Here is a 23,966-nt window from a genome sequence, read left to right as displayed (position 1 = left end):
CAACAACTTGGCATTATACTAAATGTCCTTTGACCAGAAGCTGGCCACTTGGAGTGCCTCTGGTGTTGCTATAAGAAGATCCTCCATTGTGCATGTGGCAGGGCTCAGACAGCATTGCAGTAGGTGGTCTGTGGTTTGCTCTTCTCCACACTCACATGTCGTGGACTCCACTTTGTAGCCCCATTTCTTTAGGGTGGCTCTGCATCTCGTGGTGCCAGAGCTCAGTCTGTTCAGCACCTTCCAAGTCACCCAGTCTCTCATTCGGTATTAGCCATGGCTTCAGGTTCCGGGTTTTAGCCTGCCACTTTTGGGCTCTCACTTGCTGAGGTGTTCCTGCGAATATCTCTGTAGATCTTAAAAAACTGTTTCTTGATTTAAGGTGTTGGTATGCTTCTTTTTACATAAAAAAGTGGGGGAACAATTAAAGAGGGATAGAAAAGAAGAGAAAATATAAAGAAGAAGAGGGAGGGAAAAAACACCCAGTGAACAATTTTTCACTTCCAGTTCCTCTGCATCACGATGTACGTCTTTCCCTTCTCCAAATGATATTTGCCAGCAAACATCTATATATACCCTGAAGCCTAGGATTCCTTATTAGCTTAGTTCATAGAAGTTCAATCTTTCCCCTTGACAGATATTGTCTCAGCTTATTCCAATCTGTCCATTGTCTTGATGAGATATTCTGTGATCATTTTTGTGTTAATAAATCCATATTTTTAATATCTAATAGTCTCAGCGTCCACTTTTCTATTGTGGGAATTTCTTGTGTTTTCCATAGTTTTGCTATACATATCCTAGCAGCTGTTACCATATATGTGAAGAATTTTTCCGTATTAAGGTCTATCTGAAAATCTGTAATTCCTAAAAGGAAGTATTCTGGTTTTAAATCAAATTTGATTTGGAGTATTTTCTCCATTTCTTTATGAATTTCCTGCCAGAACTTTTTTATTTTCTTACATCCCCACCACATATGTATAAAGTCTCCATTATGTTTTCCACACTTCCAGCATTTCCCATCTCCCTTACCCTTGCTGAATTTCACAAGCCTTTCTGGTGTGATGTACCATTTGCAAAAGATCTTATACCAGTTTTCCTTCAGTTCTGTTGGTATGCTTTCATTGCTGGCTTCCGCACGGATGTCAAGTGGTGCAATGCCGGCTAAACAGTATAATTTCTCCAGTGGTGTAAGGCATAGACATCTTGTGATAATGCGGCATGTCTCATTAAGAGCCACCTCCACTGTTTTAATGTGGTGATATGTATTCCGCATTGGGCATGCATATTCAGCAGCAGAGTAGCAAAGCACAAGGGCAGATGTCTTCACTGTGTCTCCAGGTTGTGCCAGTTAGCTTTTGTACAATGTTATTTCTAGCACCCACTTTTTGCTTGAAAGTCAGGCAGTGCTTCTTGTAATTCAGGGCCTGGTCCAGAGTATCTCCCAGGTATTTACGTGTGATGCAATGCTCCACTGGGATTCCTTCCCAGGTAATCCTCAGAGCTCACGACGCTTGTCTGTTCTTAAGATGAAAGCACACGTCTGCATTTTAGCTGGATTAGGGATCATCTGCTTTTCCCTGTAATAGGCAGTAAGAGCACCTAAAGCTTCAGAGAGTTCTGTTCAAACATTTCAAAGCTCCCTGCTTGGGCGGTGATGTCACGATAGTCAGCATAGATGAAACTCTCTGTGCCTTCTGGCTGGTCATTTGTGTAGATATTAAACATTGATGGAGCAAGCATGCTCCCCTCAGACAGGCTGTTCTTCTGTTTTCGCTTTTGGACTGCAGTGCCCAGAATCCCCCAACTACCATGGCTGAATGGTTCTGGAAGTTGTAATTCCTGCAGAGATAATACAACTCAAAGAAGCCCCACCCAGCAAAGCAATGGGCCATGGGAGTTGAAGTCCACAACATCTAGATCAGGGGTCCCCAAACTAAGGCCCGGGGGCCGGATGCGGCCCTCCAAGGCCATTTACCTGCCCCCCGCCCATAGTTTTAGACTTAAGCTAACCCAAAGTCTGAAATGACTTGAAGGCAGAACAACAACAATCCTACTTGATTATCTCATTGGCCAGAAGCAGGCCCACACTTCCCACTGAAATTCTGATAAGTTTACAGTATGTTGGTTAAAATTATTTTTATTTTTAAATATTGTATTGCTCTTTCATTTAGCAATATTGTAAATGAATTATATGGTAATAATATAATATATTGTGTATACATATAATATTGATAATAATATTATAATGTAATACAATATAATATTTATTTATTTATTACAGTATTTCTACCCCACCCTTCTCACCCAAAAGGGGACTCAGGGCGGCTAATAATAATAATACAATATAATAATATTGTATTATATATTATAATATAATTAATTATATAATAATATTAATTATATATTATATATCAAATGTAATATTACTAATAATATTACGCCATAATAGTATAGTACAATATAGTAATATATAATGCTAATATTGTGCTATGCTAATAAAATAATATATTGTATATACATACAACTTGTAAGCCGCTCTGAGTCACCTTCGGGGTGAGAGAGGGTGGGGTATAAATGTAGTAAATAAATAAATAAGTAATTGTTGCTGGGGTTTTTTGTTTGTTTGTTTGTTTGTTTTTTGCACTACAAATAAGACACATGCAGTGAGCATAGGAATTTGTTCGGGGGTTTTTTTCAAATGATAATTCGGTCCCTCAACAATCTGAGGGACCATGAATCGGCCCTCCACTTAAAAAGTTTGAGGACCCCTGATCTAGATGGATAATAGCTTATATTCAGCTTTATATCCAACTGGGAAAGGGCACGGCCCAGGGAGGAGAATGTACTGTCTGGAAGCAGCTGACTTCATATGTTCTGTTTATTACCCAATCCCTCTGAGTCCTCTTGAAAATATCCCCAGAATGTGCCCTGCTTCCTTTTTCTTGAGCAACCCAGGTTTGTTTTGCTGGAATTTGTTTTCTTTGCCTTTTCCTTCTCCCTTTTAAAGTATTCATAAACCATTTTTACCAGTGACTTTATGTCATTTTTATGACACTGGACAGTTGGAGGGACCATGAGCTGTCTGCCTTTATTCTATCAGCTGATGCTGATTTCACTTCCCATTATCCCCAGTATTCCCATCATTTTTTTGTCAGTAGTGTTTACACTTAATTGAGTGGAAATTACTCCTGGGTAAATGTGTGAATGAAGAACTACCGTATATACTCGAGTATAAGCCAACCCGAATATAAGCCGAGGCACCTAATTTTACCACAAAAAACTGGGAAAACATATTGACTCGAGTATAAGCCGAGCGCGGGAAATGCAGCAACTACTGGTAAATTTCAAAAATAAAAATAGATACCAATATAAAATTACATTAATTGAGACATCAGTAGATTAAATGTTTTTGAATATTTACATAAAACTGTAATTTAAGATAAGACAGTCCAACTCTGATTAAATCATTATTCTGACGTTCTTCAATGTAAATATGCTTACGTAGCCTTCAAATAATAATAATAATAATAATAATAATAATAATAATAATAATAATAATAATAGAGTAAAATAATACATGTAATAACAATAATAGTAATAGAGAAAAATAATAAATGTAACAATAACAATAATAATAGAGTAAAATAATAAATGTAACAATACTGATATAATAAATGTAATAAGAAATATAATAAAATAATAAATGTAATAATTATAGAGTAAAATTATAAATGTAATAACAATAATAATACAGTAAAATAATAAATGTATTAATGATAATAGAGTATAATAAGTGTAACAATAACAATAATAATTGAGATAAATAATAAATGTAATAAGAACAATGATAGAGTAAAATAATAAATGTAAGAATAATAATAATAAATAGAGTAAAATAGTAAAAGTAAAAACAACAACAACGAACAACAACAACCCAATAATCACCATAGTTTAGAAATAGACTTAATTGACTTATGTTTAGTTCAAAATGGATATATTTCTCTCAGACCCCATCTACATTACCATATAATCAAGTTTCCCAATCCAGATTATCTGCTTTGAACTGGATTATGTGGCAGTGTAGACTCATATAATCCTGTTCAAAGCAGGTCACACAATGTAACAAAATTTGAAAACGTTTCTGTTCCTGGTTTGAAAGTGTTATTTCCTGTCTAAATGTCTAGTACTCACTTTGAAAGTACTATAGTTGTTATACTCCAAAAATTTCATTTTTGTGGCTGTCACAAACTATATTGAACTGGTTGAGACTCTATGAGATATTCATTGAAAAATTATAGCAAAAAGTGTTGCAGGATGTCTTGCAAAAACAAAGTTTTTGCAGTTTAATAAACTTTTTCCGTGTTTTTATTTATGATAGAACCAATTGCAAAATGATACTTATAACCCAGCAACAAAAGTCGTTTTACATAGTGTAATCTGAATTCAGAAACTCGATTAAATGGCAGTGTAGATGGAGACTCAGTCATTGTTTTGCTGTTGCTGTTGTGTGCCTTCAAGTCATTCCTGAGCTATGGAGACTCAAAGAGTGCATCTATCTCTACACTGTACAGTTTAGGTAGTTTGATACCACTTTATCTGCCATAGCTCACTGTGGGGAAATCTTGGGAGTTGTAGTTTGTTGAGGCATCAACACTCTTTAGCAAAGAAGGCTAAAAAAGGCCTTTGAAAATTACGTGACTACTAGGATGACCTGAATGCTGAAACTGGTCTGAATTCAAGAATGCGTTTGCTGAGTAGATCCATTCTAGAGACATTCCAAGCTTTCTTTCTTTTAATTTTAATGAAGGCTCAAAGTAAGGAATTTCCCAATAGGATTAGAGTCTGAATGACATCTGCAGAATGGTTTGCTGGGTATAGATCTCCTGAAGCTTGATTATTTCCCTTCCTCCCCCCTCCCCTCAATTTATTTGAAAGTCTTGTTTGCCTTCTTAATCGATTCTACTTTTAGACATTGCTTTATTTAGCAAATGCGGTATTTAGAGGCAGAGACATAAGAAAAGTAGATCAGCTTATTTATCAAGCTTACTACTCAGCTTTTTTGTGTGTCAGGAACGACTTGAGAAACTGCAAGTCGCTTCTGGTATGAGAGAATTGGCTGTCTGCAAGGACGTTGCCCAGGGGATGCCCGGATGTTTTGATGTTTTTATTGTCTTTGTGGGAGGCTTATCTCGTGTCACTGCATGGAGCTGGAGCTGATAGAGGGAGCTCATCCACTCTCTCCCCGGGTTGGATTTGAACCGGCAACCTTCAGGTCAGCAGCCCAACCTTCAAGTCATCAGTCCTGCCGGCACAAGGGTTTAACCTACTGCACCTCCTACTCTACTAAAGCTATAAGTTGTTTAAAGCAGGTGAGGAAACATTTATTCAGTGGGAAATGGACCTCAATATAACCTAAAAGGCACCAGATCCTGTATGATCTTGGAAACTAAGCAGGGTCAACCTTGGCTAGTACCTGAATGGGAGACCACCATCATATAGCAAGTGCTGTAGGCTAGATTTAAAAGGATATGGCAAAACCACCTCTGAGTATTGTTTGCTTAAGAAAACCCTACGAAATTAATGGCTTGAATGAAACTGAAATGAACCTTCCAGATTTGCTGGATTGCAACTTCCATCATCTCTGGGCTGGATGGGTGATGGGAAGTGTAATCAAATATATCTGGAAGTTTAGGGAGCAGCTCATTTAATTTTGATGCCTGTGTAATTTATAGCTTCAGCAGCTTGGAAGATAATGTACTGTATATACTTGAGTATAAGCCTAGTTTTTCAGCCCTTTTTTTAAGACTGAAAAAGCCCCCCTCAGCTTATACTCGAGTGAGGGTCCTGGTTGGTTTATATTTGGGTCAGCTTATACTCAAGAATATATGGTACATTTATTATTTTTCTCTATTATTATTGGTATTATTACATTTATTATTTTCTCTATTATTGTTGCTACTATTACATTTATTTCACTCTATTTTTATTATTATTAATACATTTATTATTTCACTCTGATCTTATTATTATTGCATTTATTATTTTACTCTATTTATTACATGTATTATTTTCCTGTATATTATTATTATTATTATTATTATTATTATTATTATTAAATGTATTATTTTACTCTATTATTATTAAAAGGATACATAAGCATATTTACATTGAAAAAGATGAGAATAATGATTTAATCAGAGTTGGACAGTCTTATCTTAAATTTGAGCTTTATGTAAATATCCAAAAACATTTAACCTACCGATGCCTCAATTAATGTAATTCTATTGGTATCTATTTTTATTTCTGAAGTTTACCACTCTCGGCTTATACTTGAGTCAATGTTTTCCCAGTTTTTTTTGTGTGGTAAAATTAGGTGCCTTGGCTTATAGTCGGGTTGGCTTATACTCGAGTATATACGGATACTTATCAGTCATGCCAGCCACATGACCTTGGAGGTGTCTACGGACAACGCCGGCTCTTCGGCTTAGAAATGGAGATGAGCACCAACCCCCAGAGTCAGACATGACTGGACTTAACGTCAGGGGAAAACCTTTACCTTTCCAAAGCTATGTCATTGTTATTAAATGTATGTATTTATTGTTAGTTTACTTGAGTCCTTATATTGGGAGAAAGGTGGGCTCAAAATAAATCTTTATTCACAGGCTTCCTTTCTTCCAATAATGGGACTCAAGTCAACTCACAATGTATTTAAAACAATGCAAATTATAACACAGCATTTGCTTTCTCTTACACATTCTGCTATGTTGTTAAGTAATGAGAGGATAGAGACAGGAACCTCGCAAGGCGAAAATGTTTGCAAACCACTTGCTCTCATTTGCAAGGAATAAAGAGGTTAAGACAGTTGGCTTGAGGTCAGCTAGGTTTCTCTTGGCTTCTTTGTACCGCTAAGCTGCATTAAGGCCAGCGATTTCCTAGAATGCCAAATTCTATAAAAAGCCCTTGAACCAGCCCTGCTTCCTCCATAAAGGTTAAATTAGGTAACCAAATCACAATCTGGAAAACAGGGTGGGCAATGGGATGTTTGGATAGCCGTAACGCAGTCCATATGGGACTTCACTTGAAGAGGGCTTGGAAATTTCAGTATTTTTTTACTAGTACTTCTTTATATTCTGTAAGCTACCAACAGTCCAAGCTTGGCTTTCAAAAACCAGGGTACAACTCTACCAATGCAATGTTAGATTTCTATCTGTGTCTTCATTATTTGAGTGTGTTCGTGGGGAGTGTTTCTTTTTCTAATTTCCGCACCAAGTGCATCTCAAGCATGTAATAACCGAATTTCGCTCAGCATCAACATGGGCGCACACAGACTTGCCCTGCTGGAAAAATCCATTTAAACTGAGATCTTTTGAAATCGAATTGAATGTTTTGATTGCATTAGAATGCTAAGATAACAGGGAATTAAGTTTAATTAGCCAGGAATAGAATGAGAGTTTAAAGTAAACTGCGGATAACGTTAAAAATACAATTAAATAGAGAATTTTTTGTCCCAAACGGAGCATAGCCACCCACGCTGGAACCTGTAAAGGAGCAACACATTGTCTTTAAACAGCAAATAATCCAGGACGTGGGATGGGTTTTCCCTGCTATCTGATAGATCTTATTGTCAAGACATTCTGTCTAATCTGCTGGTAATGGGACTTTAGATTAAATGCAAAGTAGAGGACAAAAAAAATTACTAATTTGAAATCTCGAGCTTTTATATACATTGGACTATATGCTTCTTGCAAGCAGGTGACCTTGTTTGCCACTTTGCATAGGACGGATGCATTCAGATGCTCTTTGGAAAGACATGACCTTGTCAAAAGTCCCAACCTTTTGAAAAAATGATGCCATAACCTCTAGGTAAAAGCGTGACCTGTTAGATTCATAACCATTTGGGAAAAATGGCATTCACTAGTATTCATTCAAGGCAACTAGGTTTCTCAGCTGTTAAACTGTATATAATATACAACTTAATTTATAATATTATATAATAATATATTACGATACAATACTGATAATAATACAATTTAATAATATTAATTATATATTATATTTTAAATGTAATATTACTAATAATATTACAATATAATAATTTAATGCTAGTATTGTACTATGATAATAATATAATGTATTGTATGTGAATGTAATTTGTAAGCCGCTCTGAGTCCCCTTCGGGGTGAGAAGAGCGGCATATAAATGTAGTAAAAGGTAAAGGTTTCCCCTGACGTTAAGTCCAGTCATGTCTGACTCTGGGGTGTGGTGCTCATCTCCATTTCTAAGCCGAAGAGCCGGCATTGTCCGTAGACACCTCCAAGGTCATGTGGCCGGCATGACTGCATGGAGTGCTGTTACCTTCCCGCTGGAGCGGTACCTATTGATCTACTCACATTGGCATGTTTTCGAACTGCTAGGTTGGCAGGAGCTGGAGCTAACAGCAGCCGCTCCCGCCGCTCCCGGGGACAAAGATATGCCAATGCACAAACACACACACACACATATTCAGCAGAGTTTCAAAAGTGTTCTTTTTAGTTCCCCAAAAAACATCTACTCCCTCTTAAAATATATTTGCCTTTAAATCATGCTCTCAAGAGACAAAAATAAGCAGACTTCTTTAAAAGTAACATAGTTGGTTTACTCACAAACTTCATGTATTCAGCATACAGTAGTGGTTCTCAACCAGGGGTCCCCAGATGTTTTTGGCCTACAACTCCTAGAAATACCAGCCAGTTTACCAGCGGTTAGGATTTCTGGGAGTTGAAGGCCAAAAACATCTGGGGACCCCAGGTTAAGAACCACTGGCAAACAGGTAATTTGCTTATCAATCCAATTACAAATAGATTTAAAGTACAGTAGTTTCTGTGTATAGGTAACACAGGGCATCATTCTTAAAATGAAGCATGAGGTTTTTAGACAAATTGAGCTAATTTACATATGTTTTAATTTTTATAATGTATTTTAATGATGTATTTTTATAGTTTTAATTGATTGTGTGTACTGTTTTTGTTTTATTGTTGTGTTCTTGGCATTGAATGTTGCCAACTGTGTAAGCCGCCCTGAGTCCCCCCGGGTGAGAAGGGCGGGGTATAAATTCTGGAAATAAATAAATAATAAATAAAATCGATAGTCCATAGTCCAAAGCATCTCTCTGTTCTTAGTCTAATAGAGTCTCTGTATAGTCCAAAAGTCCAATGAAGTCTCTAAGCATACTGTTCCTACTGAAGTCTAAACTGAACTGTTTCTAAAATGGAGTCTGAGTCCTGAACAATCTCAGATCTGATCACATGGTCTGCAGCCCCTCCTACAACATAGAGTTAAGGAAAACTGCACACCAATAAACATATACAATACAGTAAGTGATCTGAATTATATACACAACAAATAACTAGTGGAGGCATAAAGGAGGTTGCTATTTCCAACACATCAAGCCATTTCAACCTCCATACGGATCAGTGAAGGCTGGTCAAGGATTGGACAGTCATAAGGAGGTCACCCATTGCTCTTAGGGCCTATCAATAAGCTGGAGCTGTCTGTAGAATAGAGAGTTGGAAACATGGAGAAGTACAAAGTACCAAGGAGACAATCAATCAAATCTTCTCATTACTCTGCATTTCTCCATGCTTCCTACTCTACTATAGCTCCAGTTAGTTACAGGTTTGGCCCAAGGAGTGAATACAATCTAATGGAGAAACTGTATGGTCAGCTCTTTACATTTGCTGGGCTGTTTAAGGATTAGACCCAGTCATAAGGAGGTCATCCATTGGTCTTAGTGCTTATAAATAGAGTAGGAAGCATGGAGAAATTCAGAGTACCAAGGAGATGATAGATAGATAGATAGATAGATAGATAGATAGATAGATAGGATTTCTTCGATACTCTGTATTTCTCCATGCTTCCTATTCTAGCTCCAATGAGTTACAGGCTTGGCCCAATGAATGGGAACAATCTAAGGAAAGAACTATATTATCAGTCCTTCACATTCACTGGGCTGTTCAAGGATTGGATAGTCATAAAGAGGCCACTCATTGATCTTAGTGAGCTTTTCATTAGGATATTGATATCACATTCTCTGTATTTCTCTGTGCTTCCTATTCTACTATAGCTCTCATGAGTTACAGGTTTCGCCCAATGAGTAGATAAAACCTAAGGATAGAACTATATGGTCAATCCTCAACATTGATTGGAATATCCCAGGATAGGACAGCCGTAAGGAGGTCATCCATTGGTGTCTATAAATAAATGGGATTTATTTGTAGAATATATAGAGGGGAGGAGGGAGGAAGGGAGTCTCCTTGGTTCTCATGCTTCCTAATCTACGATCATTCCAATGAGTGGGAAAAATGTAAGGAAAAGAACAACAATAACAACAGCAAAAATCAGTTTCTTTATTCATGGTCTTGTGATTAGGAGCAGGACCACGAATAAAGAAACTGGGTTTTTTAAACCTTGAGAACACATTTCAAGGTATTCCAGCATGTCTCTATGACCAACATCTGCTGGAACTGAGCACATATTCAGACTGGAAGACCTAGAGTTTCCAAACTCTAATTCTTGTGCCCATTGGCTCCATGGTGGCCTAATGTTTTTAAGCTCTGTAGGGTTTGGATTGTGGCTTTTTTGGGGAGATCTCTTTGTTCATGTACAGTAATCTAAAGTTGATGTCAGAGGTCTCCCTCCAGCATTTGCTGTTAGCATCTCTTGGAGTGCATCTACACGGTACTTTGACACCACATTAACTGAGATAGGTCAATGCTGTAGGATCCTGGGAATTGTAGTTTGGTGAGGCACCAGCATTCTTTGGCAGAGAAGGCTAAAGACATTGTAAAACTACACCTCCCAGGATTTCATAGCATTAAACCATAGCAATTAAATAATAATAATAATAATAATAATAATAATAATAATAATAACAACAACAACAACAACAACAACAAAGATACTGTGGGACTTCCGAATCCAGACTGACAAAGTTCTGGAACACAACACACCAGACATCACAGTTGTGGAAAAGAAAAAGGTTTGGATCATTGATGTTGCCATCCCAGGGGACAGTCGCATTGACAAAAAACAACAGGAAAAACCCAGCTGCTATCAGGAACTCAAGATTGAACTTCAAAGACTCTGGCAGAAACCAGTGCAGGTGGTCCCGATGGTGATGGGCACACTGGGTGCCGTGCCAAACGATCTCAGCCGGCATTTGGAAACAATAGACATTGAAAGGATTACGATCTGCCAACTGCAAAAGGCCACCCTACTGGGATCTGCGCGCATCATCCGAAAATACATCACACAGTCCTAGACACTTGGGAAGTGTTCGACTTGTGATTTTGTGATACAAAATCCAGCATATCTATCTTGTTTGCTGTGTCATAATAAAACAACAACAACAACACTTTGTTTATATTCCGCCCTATCTCCCCAAGGGGACTCAGGATAGATCACAGTACACATATACAGCAAGCATTCAATGTCATTTGGAGACAGGACAGAATTGAATAAGACAAACAGAAGCAGTTTAAAATCACATTTATTCTAGAGTGTTTATGAGCAGTTGTTCTCAATCTGTGAGCCACAGCCCAGCAGTGGGCCACAAGAATGAAAATCTGGTCCACAAACCTCTTATTTATTTTATTAAGTTTATTTCCACTCCTTTCCTCAGAGCTGACCATTGCATTGGATAGACTGCATCAGCTCCAGGTTATTAAATATGGTTTTATGTGGGTGAGTAGATTGTGACTACTGGGTGGCATATGTTCTGTATCAGAAACTAGAGCTGATGTGGTCTATCCAATGCAATTTTCTGAAACAGCACCACAAATAACCAAACCGAATCTAAAGTTGACCAAAAATTTATTTGTAACCCTTTTGGTACTACTAATGTTGGAAAGTGGTCCCTGGTGAAAGTGGTCCGTGGTCAAAAAACCACTGGTTTGTGAAAGACAGAGACCTCTCAGGGGTCGTAGCCACATGATGGGGTTCCGTTCTTTCAGTGGTTGCATAACCAGGTGTTTTTGCAGGTGTTTAAAAATAATAAAGATTGTCAATCTTAAAATTGCTAGTTAAATGTGTAATTGGCTTTGCAGCTTTGCAAAATTTGCAGAGTGTTTACTATTGGGTTTGTGATTTCTGGCATTGGACATCAGCATGAAAGGCAGTTAAAATGCTTCCAATAACTTAAGACTTCATTTAACTATTGAGGCGAATTACTACTGATAAGTCAATATTCCAGCAGTATATTTTAAATGTATATATCATGTATACTTTGCAGTGGTGAATTCCATTAAGTTAATTTCTTCTTGTGTCAAAGGCTTCTTGTTCTATGGCTGTCTTGAATCTTCTCCAACTTTGCCTTGGAAGCTAGGTGGATTTTGGAAGGCAGGAAATATTTTCCTTGTTTATATGGAAATATGTGACGTCTATTTTTTGGCAGAGCTTAGACCAGTGATCTTCTAACACAGTAATAGATCATTATTGCCATCAGCAGCTGAAAGTGTGTCCAGGAGTCTCACATATATCTACTTGGAAAGCATGTTTTTTCCCCATTATACCCAGTCAAGATGGAGTTGTAGTTAAAAAAGCAATTTATCTAAGGGCTTGAGGTACAGTGCATGTATGAATAACAAACATTCCTCCCCAGTAAGGGGATGTTGGTTATGTTGAATGCCTGCCAGGATGCAGGAAAATCACATTCAAACCATCCCCAACAGATGACCATCCAGCCTCTGTTTAAAAACCTCCAAAGAAGCTGCACCACACAGAGAGTTCCACTGGTGAACAGCTCTCACTGTTTGGAAGTTCTTCCTAATGTTCAAGTGGAAAGCTAGATATACTTCCAAGAGGACCTTCCCCATTGCGCAAATGTTCCCTATACCCATCTATCTGTCCTGATCTAGGTAAAGGTTAAGGTCTTCCCCTGATGTTAAGTCCAGTCGTGACCGACTCTGGGGGTTGGTGCTCATCTCCATTTCTAAGCCGAAGAGCCAGCGTTGTCCGTAGACACCTCCAGGTCATGTGGCTGGCATGACTGCATGGAGCGCCGTTACCTTCCTGCCAGAGCGGTACCTATTGATCTACTCACATTTGCATGTTTTCGAACTGCTAGGTTGGCAGGAGCTGGGGCTAACAGCGGGCGCTCACTCCGCTCCCGGGATTTGAACCTGGCACCTTTTGGTCCGCAAGTTCAGCAGCTCAGCACTTTAACACACTGTGCCACCAGGGGCCCCTGTCCTGATCTACTCTGTAGAATTAATGCAGTTTGAAACCACTTCAGTTGCCCTGGCTCAGTGCTATGGAATTATGGCAGTTGTACTCTTTGGCGGAGAAAGCTGAAGACCTTGCAAAACTGTAATTCCCAGGATTCCATTGCACTGAACCACAGCAGTTAAATGTTGTGTCAAACTATATCCATTCTTCAGTGTAGATGCATATAAAACTCTGGAAATCAGGGTTCGAATCCTCACTCATGTTGTGTAGAAGAGACTGATGATGCAGTTGATGTGTGCCTTCAAGTTATTTGAAACTGGGGTTCAAATCCTTGCTCAGCCGTGGAAGTCCAGTCACCATGGAGAAATCACACTCTCTCAGCCTCATAGAAAGACAAAGGACCCTTGACCAATCTTGTCAAGAAAACCCATAAGTAGGAATTGACTTGAAGGCACAGAACAAAAACTAAGGACCTCACAACCTCTGAGGATGCCTGCCATAGATGTGGGCGAGACGTCAGGAGAGACTACTTCTAGAACATGGCCATACAGCCCGGAAAACATACAACAACCCTATGATCCCAGCCATGAAAGCCTTCAACAACACAAAAACGAAGGAGTTAAACTTTGCTCTTGAAATTATGAAGGAAGAAGGGAACACAGACTTGGGCAGGAGGTCTGTGGTGCGTGACTTTCAAGCAAGACGAACAAGCAAGGTTTTCAGTTTCAGCTTCCTAGTTATTATCTGTACAAACGTTTCCCTGGAAATGACTCAAGGAAAAGTGTCTGAGTCGCTTTGACACCCAAGGCGTTATTGACAGACTCATTAAAGCCGGAAGGCCTGATTGAGCTTGTAATTAAAATAAGCTGTAATTAAAACTCTGTGCCTATCACCAGCATGAACTCCTTGGCTGTTAAGTTAGGAATCCTGTCTTGCAAGTCTATGCAGTTTTCACATTTTACAAATAAATGTTGAAATAATCCTAAATGTGCAAGGAAGAGAGTGGGTATTTGGTCCACAGAATGTGCAAGGGAAAGTTGCACGATTTTCAAATGTCTTCTTCGCCATTCTTTTCACAAATCAAACATGCTTGGCAAATGCAATTAAGGCTGAAAATATACTTAGCTGAAGCCCTTGGGGCAAAGAACAATAGGTCTGGGTGAAAGCTACCATACTCATCCCTGTCTAAAGGGCACTTGTAAATCTAAAGAATAATAGGACTTGTTGCTTGTAGTGTGGTTTTGGGTTGGCCTCCAGATCTTGTTCAACTGGAGCTCATAGTTAATGCAACCAATGGTGAAGCACACTGGAAATTGCAGTCCAACTATATCCGGCGAGACAAACAATAACCACTCGTGGTTGAAAGAGTTGTAAAGCATGCCACAATCACTCCTGGCAATCTCCACCACAGTCTTGTAAGGCAGAGCAGCATTGTTAATCTTAGACAGACTATAATCTTAGGCAGACTATTTTGTCAAGTGTGATTGCAACAGGGAGACCTTGATGGTTGCTCTTGAGTCTTTTTTCCAAAGGTCTGGGAATTAGAAGGGGCATGTCTACACTGTAGAATTAATGCAGTTTGACTTTACTTTACTTTACCATGGAGCCATGCTATGTAATCATGGGACTTGTAGTTTACAAAAGACAACAAATGCCAGGATGCATTGCCTTGGGCCATGGCAGTGATGTGGTGTCGAGCTGCATTAATTCTAAATGAATCCAAGGTTCGAATCCCCACTCAGCCATTGAAACTGGTTGACCTTGGTCAAGACACACACTGTTAGCCTCTGAAAACCCAACAATAGGCTCTCCTTTGGGCATTAATTCTACAGTGTAGATTCTCCCAAGGTTAACAGAGATATGTATGTAATGCATTAAATAAACACATTAAAATCACTCTTTAAAAGGGCCACCTTCATTTGCCAAAGACATGCAGCCCTGTGAAGAATCTTTACATTCCTTAGATAGAGTTGGATTGCAATTCTTGATCTTCTGAAAGAACACTCCTTCCTTAGAGAAAGCTGGCTTCCAATTTCGGCTGCGATTTATATTTTAGGCAGAGCAGCACTGGAATGCCTTTAAAAAAAATCTCCATGTGATTTCTCCCAGTTCTGGCCACAAGCACCGTATCTGAACTATGGCACAATAAGTCTTCTGTGTTGTTGAAGGCTTTCATGGCCGGGATCACAGGGTTGTTATATGTTTTCCGGGCTGTATGGCCGTGTTCCAGAAGTATTCTCTCCTGACGTTTCACCCACATCTATGGCAGACATCCTCAGAGTCTTCTGGCAGCTGCCTCTTTTGCTTTTGCAAGGCTACTTAGGGAAGCAGCAAAATTATAATCGTTTGCAGACTCCCCCAATCAAGGCGATGATAGTGGTGTTCAGTGGGGGGATGATGGGAGTTGTAGTCTCCAAAAAGTGCAATTTCTCAGCTTTGGTGAACAGATAGTATCAAAATGTTTCAATTCATTCAGTCTGTTGCTGCTTCATATCTAATGACATGTTTTCTGTGCAGTTGCCATTGTGATGGAGTGTAGCATGATATTATCTTGTGTTTTATATTCTCTTTGTACAATACCCAATAAAAACTTTATATATATATAGTACCCGGTGATGCCTAGGTTAGGTATTTTGTAATGATAATAATCATTGTTTGGTTTTGGAGTTATGGTTATTAACGAACCCATTAGAAATACACATGACTCTCCAGATGAAGGATACACATCAGTCTTTGGATGTGGGTGGACTACAACTCCCATCATCATCCATCACGGCCCTTGAAACCTTGCCAGTATTTAAAGTTGGTCAAGATGGCTATGTGCACCAAGTTTGATTTAGATTCATCATCTTCAGGATTGATGCATTTGTATGGACATCAGTGGACTACAACTCCTATAAACCTCTGTCAACCCCCTCCCACAAACCACATCAATATTTTAAGTTGATTATGATAGGTATGTGTGCCAGATTTGGTCCAAATCAATCTTCACTGTGATTCATAGGGCTCTCTACATGTGGATGTTTTACAACTCTCATCATCCTTTACCAATCCTGCCAAAACTCTTGATAGTTTTTCAAGTTGGGTCTGTGTATCAAATTTGGTCCAGATCCATCTAGGAGATACATATATACATAGATGGATGGATGGATGGACAGATGGATGGATGAAGGTAGATACACACACACACACACACACACACACACACACAGACATACACACTTCTCTGTGTCTCAGGTCTTCAGAAAAGATCCTGTTCTTATTAGAATGAGCAGACATGTATAGAAAGTATTTCAACATTTATATAAAAATGAAGTGTAAACAGCAAGAAACCTATGAAATGGGTTTAAAGGTTTTATACCTTTTGGAGTTTTTTTTTTGTAATATGGTGAATTTCAACATTTAAATTGAGAGCATGGTGTAAGGGTTTGAGCATTGGATTATGACTTTGAAAACCAGAGTTTGATTCCCTGCTTGATCCTGGAAACTCATTGGGTAACCTTGGGCAAATCACACACAACAACACAATTTGAGCCACAAAACCAAATTCACAAGTATAGGATAAGGGCTTATCTTGCGAAATCTGGTGCCTTTAGGGTATAAAAGGAGGAAGAGAAGTCTCTAAAGGGGCTTTTCTGACTATATAAAAACATTGCTTTCTTTAAACTTTCACTGACCACTGACTATTTTTGAGGTTTTGTGCTTTAAAGTCCAGCACCATTCTTGGATCATTTCAACATTTGCTAGAGAATAGTTGGCTTTAGTTCTGCAAAGTTTTTATTCCAAGTTAGATTGTACTTTTTTTTCTGTCTTCCAGGAAACTAACAGTACATTAAGAAGTCATGGGAGAGCTCATGTGGGCCAGATAAAACATAATTAAAAACTTGACTTGTTTTTTGGATATCTTTTACTTCACCCCGACCATGCATTTCCAGAGATGGTAAGCCTGTTAGGGGCATAATTATGTTAGAAAAACTAATAAGAACTACTTTGAGTTCAGGAGAAAGAAAAAGTTGTTAAACAGAAACTGAAATAGGCATTGACAATGCCACCGACAGGCTTGATTCCTATTTTGTGTTATTTTACTTACATCTCACCTTTCTTCTGCTTATATCCAAGTTACAATACAGAGTTTAAGAGAAAGCAATTCCATAAGGATATTAAGACTTAGAAAGGTTCATATGGGGCGTGTTGAAGCCAGATCCATTGGACTTAGCTTAGTAAAGGTAAAGGTTTTCCCCTGACATTAAGTCTAGTCATGTCCAACTCTGGAAGGTGGTGCTCATCCCCATTTCTAAGCTGAAGAGCCGGCGTTGTCCATAGACACCTCCATGGTCAAGTGGCCGGCATAACTGCATGGAGCACTGTTACCTTCCCACCAGAGCAGTACCCATTGATCTACTCACATTTGCATGTTTTCGAACTGCTTGGTTGGCAGAAGCTGGGGCTAACAGTGGGAGCTCACCCCGCTCCACAGATTTGAACTGCCAACCTTTTGGTCAGCAGATTCAGCAGCTCAGCTGTTTAATCTGCTGCGCCACTGGGGGCTCCTGGACTTAGTTTAGCTACCAAAAAACATGGGGGTTCTCTGTGGAAAGTTTGGCCCAATTCTATTGTTGGTGGGGTTCAAGGGGCTCTATGATTGTAGGTGAACTATAAATCCCAGCAGCTACAATTCCCAAATGTCAATGTCTATTTTCCTCAAACTGCACCAGTGTTCACATTTGGGCATATTGAGTATTCGTGCTAAGTTTGGTCCAGATCCATCATTGTTTGGAATCCACAGTGCTCTCTGGATGTAGGTGAACTACAACTACAAAACTCAAGGTCAATGCCCACCAAACCCTTCCAGTATTTTCTGTTGGTCATGGGAGTTCTGTCTGCCAAATCTGGTTTAATTCCATCATTGGTGGAGTTCAGAATGCTCTTTGATTGTAGGAGAACTATAAATCCCAGCAACTACAACTCCCAAATGACAAAATCAATCCCCCTCCCAACCCTATCAGTATTAAGATTTGGGAGTATCGAGTATTTGTGCCAAATTTGGTCCAGTGGATGAAAATCCATCCTGCATATCAGATATTTACATTATGATTCATTACAGTAGCAAAATTACAGTTATAAAGTAGCAACAAAAATAATGTTATGGTTGAGAGGAGACATGATAGTCATGTATAAATATGTGAAAGGATATCATAAGTAAGAGGGGGCAGGTTTATTTTTTGCTTCCCCGGAGACTAGGAGGAATAGGTTCAAATTACAGAAAATGTCACGCCCGTGGCAACGGAGCACCAAGAACCGGACACGGAGGCCAATATCTATCTAATATCTTTATTAAAGAAATATGTAAGAATAATAAAAACAAGTAGAAAATATAGTCCAGCAACAGACCTTCCAAGAGAGGTCAAATTTAGTCCAGAAATGTAAGGTCCAATATATTATATTAGAGTTCAAAGTTGAATCCAAGAAACCGAAACACACACTATTGCCAAGCAATAGTGTGGGGAAATGTCCAGAGTCTTTCAAGGTCCAAGGTAAATTCACAACAAGGCTGAAACAAAACTTGATTCTATGAACAAGGTCCGTGGCTAGGAACAAGGCAAGGCAATACTTGAATACTTGGCTAGGCAAAGCAAGGAGACTGAGGTTGCAGACTTTGCGAAGTCCACACAAGGCTGGAAACACAAAATCATTCCTGAAGCTGCTCTGTTGACTCCGCACGGAACCTACCGTGCCAGGCACCTATATCTGGGCCCCGTTTTCCTGCCAAGCAGGTGTCCAGCGTTCTCTTTCCCTAGAGAACAGGAAACGAAACCCAGCTTTCTCCAGATGTGAGACTCCCTAGATTTTCCCAGGGGAAACATGGCTAATCAGTGTCTTGTTTAGCTGCAATTCTCAAACTCCTGCGAACCTGTTCCTTCACTCCCCTGTCTGCAGTATAGGACTGTCTCCTAGCAAAAGGGGGTGAGAGCTGCTCAAGGTCTGTTTTAATGGGTTCTTGGGAAAAAACATCAACATCAGGCATCTGGAAAGATTCCGGCTCTTGCTGAGCCGGCGAAACCCCCATGTTTTCGTCTTCATTAGCCACGATGGCACTGGGAGCAGGACTACAAGGCCCATGAGGCATCACAGAAAAGGAGATTCCACCTGAATATTAGGAAGACCTTCCTGACTATAAGAAGAGCTGTTCAACAGTGGAATTCTCTGCCTCAGAGTGTGATGGAAGCTCCTTCCTTGAATGCTTTTCAACAGAGGCTGAATGGCCATTTGTCAGGGGTGCTTTGACTGTGCTTTTCCTGCATGGCAGGGTCTGGACTAGATGGCCCATGCAGTCATTTCCAACTCTTATTATTCTATGATTCTAACAACAGCAATTGAATGTATTTATTTTATCCTCCTTGAATGCAGATACCTCTTTTCTCAATTGCTTTTGATTGTTATTACCGTATATACTCGGGTATAAGCCGACCCGAATATAAGCCGAGGCACCTAATTTTACCACAAAAAAACTGGGAAAATATTGACTCCAGTATAAGCTGAGATACCAATAAAATTACATTAATTGAGGCATCAGTAGTTTAAATGTTTTTGAATCTTTACATCTAACTGTAATTTATGATATGACTGTTCAACTCTGATTAAATCATTATTTTCATCTTCAATGTAAATGTGCTTATGTATCCTTTTAATAATAACAGAGTGAAATAATAAATGTAATAATAAAAATAAATGCAGTAAAATAATCAATGTAATAATAAATAGAGTAAAATAATGTACAGTAGAGTCTCGCTTATGCAACGTAAACGGGCCGGCAGAACGTTGCATAAGCGAATATGTTGGATAATAAGGAGAGATTAAGGAAAAGCCTATTAAACATTAAATTAGGTTATGATTTTACAAATTAAGCACCAAAACATCATGTTATACAACAAATTTGACAGAAAAAATAGTTCAATACACAGTAATGTTATGTAGTAATTACTGTATTTATGAATTTAGCACCAAAATATCATGATATATTGAAAACATTGACTACAAAAATGCGTTTGATAATCCAGAACGTTGGATAAGTGAGTGTTGGATAAGTGAGACTACCGTATTAATAATAATAAAAATAGAGTAAAATAAATGTAAAAGTAACAACAATAATAGAGTAAAATAAATGTAATAATAATTAATAGTGTAAAATAATAAATGTAACAATACCAATAATAATAGAGAAAAATAATAAATATACCATATATATTTGAGTATAAGCCGACCTGAATATAAGCCCACCAGGACCCTCACCCGAGTATAGGCCAAGGAGGGTTTTTTTTTTCAGTCCTAAAAAAGGGCTGAAAAACTAGGCTTATACTCGAGTATATACAGTAATTATTCTTCTGCACTTGATAATTTGCAAGTTGCTTTGTTTAGCTGTATGTGGGAGGACATGCAGTGCACATTTCTGAAATAAGAATTTAAGATCTAGCAATGATTCTGTTGTAAAGGTGATCTTCAAAAGAACACATCATATCCATAGCAGACTTGAGAGTACCATTTGAACAGTGAAAGTGGGTCCTAAAGAGGAGCATCTCTTTCCCATGCTTGTGCCGTCGTGGTGTAACTTTCATATTCCCCAGCCAGTATTATCCTTGGCAGGATGAGAATTGTGTTCCACCACGTTTGAAGAGCATCAAGTGTGGAGAGAGTGCACTAAGAAGGATAGTTCTGCTCTGTTTGCAGAAATGCTGCTTGTAAGAACAAAACATTTGAACCACTAGCAAGACACCCTGCAGGAGGAATAAAAAAAAACTGTTGCTTCACCTGATGCTCTCTTAATGTGCAATGAGGCAGCCTAGATATTCTTCTGGAAATTGAACAGCAGGGCTGCTTTAACAATCAGCCATTTTTTCTGCCCTTGGATACAGATGCCTCTAATGCCCTCTGTAACAGCCGTGCGGCTACCCACTGCTTAAGCCCTGTTGTGCATCATGTTAATTTTGAATGTGATTGAAGGTCAAGAGGAGAGCTTCCTGCTCGCCTGCTGTTTCGTCTCACAGGGATGCTCTTTAATATGAACCCAAGCTGGTTTCCTAGGCAATTTCTGGCATCCCATAGAGAAAACTGTGTCACTGGAGAGTTCTTTTCACTTGAGAGTCTTCCCTTTATTGCTTTGTGTGCCTTCAAGTCATTTCTGACTTCTGGTGGCTCTGAGATGACCCTATTTTGGGGTTTTCTTCGCAAGATTGGTTCACAGCAGGTCTGCCTTCCTCTGAGGCTGAGAGAGTGTGACCGGCCCAAAGCCTTCAATGGATTTCCATGGCTGAAATTGGGTTCAAACCCTGGTTTCCGGAGTCATAGTTAGTTGTATGCTCAAACAACTATATCAATGATGGGCAAGTTTTTGCGCTTGGTGTGTCAAAATTCACCAAAAAACCTAGCATGACTTGGGTGGTGTGTCACTACGAGAAAAAAACCATAATTTCGCAATATGTATAGTTTAAATAACAAAAATATATAATTGTAATATATAACTGTATTTAATAAATCAAAAACTATTTACTACCATTATTTCCATGTACCTCTTGCAGTTTCCACGCTGATTTCTCTCTATTCTAGTTTTAATGTAGTCATGAATAATATAATAATAAAATAGTAATAATATGATAATATACTACAATAATAGAATAATAATAATTATATATCTATATATATAAAAGAGTGATGGCATCACGGCGACCCACAAAACAACAAAACTACAGGCCTCCCAACCTCAAAATTTGACAACACAACCCATCATCCACGCCTCTAGGTTGATACAACAAAAAGAAAAGAAAAACAAAGTCCTAATTAGAGGGAGAGCAATAATTGTTTTTATCCAATTGCTGCCAGTTTAGAGGGCTAAGCTCCGCCCACTTGGTCTCCTAGCAACCTACTCAGTCCAGGAGACAGGCACAGTTAGGCCTCAGGCCTCTTCCACACTGCCTATAAGATACAGATTATCTGATTTTAACTGGATTATATGGCAGTGTAGACTCAAGGCTATATTACCCATTTAGAATCTTATATTATCTGCTTTGAACTGGATTATCTTGACTCCACACTGCCAGATAATCCACTTCAGTGTGCATTTTATACAGCAGTGTAGAAGGGGCAGTTCCAGGCAGATAATATAAGATTACAAATATACAGTAGAGTCTCACTAATCCAACATAAACAGTGTCCTCTTTCCTCACCACTTTCACAGTACACAAACAACCAAATGCATACTAAACGTAAAGACAACCATACAACAGACATTCAATACCACCACAACCTCAACAATTTCTCACCAACACCACCAGACAACGCCACAGCAACGCGTGGCCGGGCACAGCTAGTCTATATATATAAAATGATAAAGTTGTTTGCGCAGTGACTATAACAACAAAACTAAACATCCCAGAAATACGAAATTTGGCAACACAATGCAAAAGGCTTGCCTCCAGGTTACAACAACACAACCACACCACAAAACCACAATCCGGACCCACAAAACTCACAACAACGCATCATGCGATAACAACACAACTAAACGCCCCGGAAATACAAAACTTGGCAACACAATGCAAAAGCCTTGCCTCCCAGTTGTAACAACACAACCACACCACAAAAACACACAGGGCCCACAAAACTCACAACAATGCATCGTGACTATAACAACACAACTAAACGCCCCAGAAATACGAAACTTGGCAATGCAACGCAAAAGCCTTCCCTCCAGGTTGTAACAACACAACCACACCACAAAACCACAATCCGGACCCATAAAACTCACAACAACGCATCGTGACTATAACAACACAACTAAACACCCCAGAAATACGAAACTTGGCACACAACTAAACGCCCCAGAAATATAAAACTTGACAACACAATGCAAAAGCCTTGCCTCCCGGTTGTAACAACACAACCACACCACAAAACTACAATCCGGACCCACAAAACTCACAACAATGCATTGTGACTATAACAACACAACTAAATGTCCCAGAAATACGAAACTTGGCACACAACTAAATGCCCCAGAAATATAAAACTTGACAACACAACGCAAAAACCTTGCCTCCCGGTTGTAACAACACAACCACACCACAAAACCACAATCCGGACCCACAAAACTCACAACAATGCATTGTGACTACAACACAACTAAACGCCCCAGAAATACAAAATTTGACAACACAATGCAAAAGCCTTGCCTCCCAGTTGTAAGAACACAACCACAACACAAAACCACAATCTGGACCCACAAAACTCACAACAACGCATCATGACTATAACAACACAACTAAACGCCCCAGAAATACAAAACTTGGCAAAACAATGCAAAAGCCTTGCCTCTCAGTTGTAACAATACAACCACACCACAAAACCACAATCCGGACCCACAAAACTGACAACGCATTGTGACTATAACAAATACAAAATTTGACAACACAACTCATCCACCTCCCCAATCCCTACATTCACACTTGGCCTCCAAAAAAACAATTACAATAATAACAATGACAACAACAACAACAAGAATCAACACCATCACAGGCAAGAAACAGCCAGGCACTGAGGCTGAGAGGCCAGTCAGTGCTACACTGGGCCTCCAAAAAACAATACAGTAGCATCTAACTTATCCAACCTTCATGACCACTACAACAACAATAATAATAAACACCTACACAGGCAAAACAAAAAAATGACTATTGTACCACAATAAAAATATAAACCGCACTCAGCAGAATCAGACA

General features: G+C 38.9%; 1 protein-coding gene across 2 annotated transcripts in view; it reads left to right on the top strand.

Moving 5' to 3' along the window:
- Positions 1–23,966, top strand: part of proser2 (proline and serine rich 2) — a 53,211-nt gene that overhangs the window by 12,194 nt on the left and 17,051 nt on the right. Inside the window, exon 2 of one of the 2 annotated variants that reach the window (XM_008110325.2) lies at positions 17,018–17,140. The exons of the other annotated variant lie outside the window; for it this stretch is intronic. The gene's annotated coding sequence lies outside the window, so the exon portion shown is untranslated. The remainder of the gene's footprint in view (positions 1–17,017; positions 17,141–23,966) is intronic. 2 annotated transcript variants of the gene reach the window in all.

This window comes from Anolis carolinensis, chromosome 5 (assembly GCF_035594765.1).
Source record: "Anolis carolinensis isolate JA03-04 chromosome 5, rAnoCar3.1.pri, whole genome shotgun sequence".
NCBI lineage: Eukaryota > Metazoa > Chordata > Lepidosauria > Squamata > Dactyloidae > Anolis > Anolis carolinensis.
Note: the sequence above shows the minus strand (reverse complement) of the source record. Positions and strands in the feature narration are given on the sequence as shown.